Source organism: Schistocerca serialis, unplaced genomic scaffold (assembly GCF_023864345.2).
Source record: "Schistocerca serialis cubense isolate TAMUIC-IGC-003099 unplaced genomic scaffold, iqSchSeri2.2 HiC_scaffold_167, whole genome shotgun sequence".
In the NCBI taxonomy this organism is placed as follows: Eukaryota; Metazoa; Arthropoda; class Insecta; order Orthoptera; family Acrididae; genus Schistocerca; species Schistocerca serialis.
The window spans coordinates 7501-10000 of NW_026047727.1; the positions used below are offsets into that span (position 1 = coordinate 7501).

Below are 2500 nucleotides of genomic sequence, written 5' to 3' on the forward strand. Positions count from 1 at the left end.
AGAAATCCGATGTTGATGGGGGCCGTCATAGCATGATGCGCTTTGTGCTGGCCCCCGTTGGGCGAAAGGGAATCCGGTTCCTATTCCGGAACCCGGCAGCGGAACCGATACAAGTCGGGCCCCTCTTTTAGAGATGCTCGTCGGGGTAACCCAAAAGGACCCGGAGACGCCGTCGGGAGATCGGGGAAGAGTTTTCTTTTCTGCATGAGCGTTCGAGTTCCCTGGAATCCTCTAGCAGGGAGATAGGGTTTGGAACGCGAAGAGCACCGCAGTTGCGGCGGTGTCCCGATCTTCCCCTCGGACCTTGAAAATCCGGGAGAGGGCCACGTGGAGGTGTCGCGCCGGTTCGTACCCATATCCGCAGCAGGTCTCCAAGGTGAAGAGCCTCTAGTCGATAGAATAATGTAGGTAAGGGAAGTCGGCAAATTGGATCCGTAACTTCGGGATAAGGATTGGCTCTGAGGATCGGGGCGTGTCGGGCTTGGTCGGGAAGTGGGTCAGCGCTAACGTGCCGGGCCTGGGCGAGGTGAGTGCCGTAGGGGTGCCGGTAAGTGCGGGCGTTTAGCGCGGGCGTGGTCTGCTCTCGCCGTTGGTCGGCCTCGTGCTGGCCGGCGGTGCAGGATGCGCGCGCCTGCGCGGCGTTCGCGCCCCGGTGCTTCAACCTGCGTGCAGGATCCGAGCTCGGTCCCGTGCCTTGGCCTCCCACGGATCTTCCTTGCTGCGAGGCCGCGTCCGCCTTAGCGTGCTCCTCCGGGGGCGCGCGGGTGCGCGGATTCTCTTCGGCCGCCATTCAACGATCAACTCAGAACTGGCACGGACTGGGGGAATCCGACTGTCTAATTAAAACAAAGCATTGCGATGGCCCTAGCGGGTGTTGACGCAATGTGATTTCTGCCCAGTGCTCTGAATGTCAACGTGAAGAAATTCAAGCAAGCGCGGGTAAACGGCGGGAGTAACTATGACTCTCTTAAGGTGGCCAAGTGGCGGCGGTGTGGCTGCATCCGGACTTGGCTTTTCGAAGTGCGGTCTTGATGTAGTCGTGCTGCTGCTGCGAGGTGCCTTCCTTGGGTTATAGTTACAGGGAGAGTGATGCGCAATACATGGGCCTAGCCCTCTTAGCCTCTCCTCTCCTGCGGTCTTCTCCCCTTCTCGTGGGCCCGCTGATTTTTGCAGAGTGGAAGACCGCACCAGGGGCTTGGGGGGGTTACCAGCCCCCCCTCGCATTATCCCTTTATAGTTGGGGGCAGCCGACAAGAAACAAGAGATGGTGGCCCTTCCGCTGAAGGTGCCACCCCAGCTACCCCAGCACCTATCCGGCCAACCGGCCGTAACGAAAATGCGATAGTTTGTGTAGCTCCCTTTGCTTGCAGTGAGTGCCACCGCACTTTTACCACGAAGAACGGTCTCGGGGTCCATCGCCGCCGCCAACACCCTGCGGCCGCCAACGCTGAGATCGTGACGGAGAGGCATCGCGCGAGGTGGACGGAGGAAGAAGTCCTGTCGCTCGCCAAGGCAGAGGCCGAACTGTTCCTGGAGAGGGACGCCCGGTTCTTCTTTGTAAATCAAGAACTTACCAGGATGTTCCCCGACCGAACGCTTGAGGCAATCAAGTGCCGACGGCGGCAAGCTGCCCACAAGCAGCTTGTCCGCAAATTCATGGAGGCACTTGAGATCGGTCGGGGTGAAGAGCCGGCGTCCCGCCGTGGAGCAGCGAGCTCGCTGCCTGACGCGGGCGAGGCCGCTGCGCCGCCCGTCGACGCAGCCGAGGACTTCGCGGCCGACACCACCGGGCCGCCGCCGGAGGGGCCGACTGACGCCGCCATCTGGGAGCATCTGGCGGGGCTACCTGCTTCCGCCCAGCGTTTCTCTGCCCTGGATCGAGTCATTGGTCTGGGGCGGGGCACGCCGCCCGATGTCATCCTGGGCATGCTCCCGGATGCCCTTGCGTCGGTCGGGTCCAGGGGGGAGAGGTCGATCACCAGGACACAGCGGCCGCGCCAACCATCCAAGCGGCCGCCTGCCGCCCCGCCGCTGCAGAAGCGCAAGCGGCGCCGCTGGGAATACGCGCGGACACAGGACGCCTTCCGTAGGTCGCGTGCGCGTTGCGTGCGCGGCTTGCTGGACGGCACCCTGCTGCAGCCGCCACCCGACATCCCCGGTCTGCTGGACTTCTGGGCGGACCTCTTCACGAAGAAGCCGATCTCCACCGCCGGCTTCATCCGTGACCGCCTTCTCCCGCACTCGGAGCCTGTCGCTCCTGAGTGCCTATGGGGGCCGGTCACACGTGAGGAGGTCGCTGCTGCCTTGCCGCCCAGGGGATCGGCAGCCGGGCCGGACGGCCTGACTCCAGCGGAGCTGCGGCGCCTGCCGCATGAAGTCCTGGTGAAACTCTTGAACCTCTTCCTCCTGGCCCGCGCCCTCCCCGAGCGTCTGCTTCGCGCCCGGACGTCACTTCTCCCCAAAACGGCTGCACCAACATCCCCCGCTGACTTTCGCCCCA

The 2500-nt window shown here is 63.4% G+C and overlaps 1 pseudogene; it reads left to right on the forward strand.

Annotated features, from left to right (window-relative positions):
* LOC126443669 (large subunit ribosomal RNA) overlaps positions 1-2500 on the forward strand; it is a 7956-nt pseudogene that overhangs the window by 1912 nt on the left and 3544 nt on the right.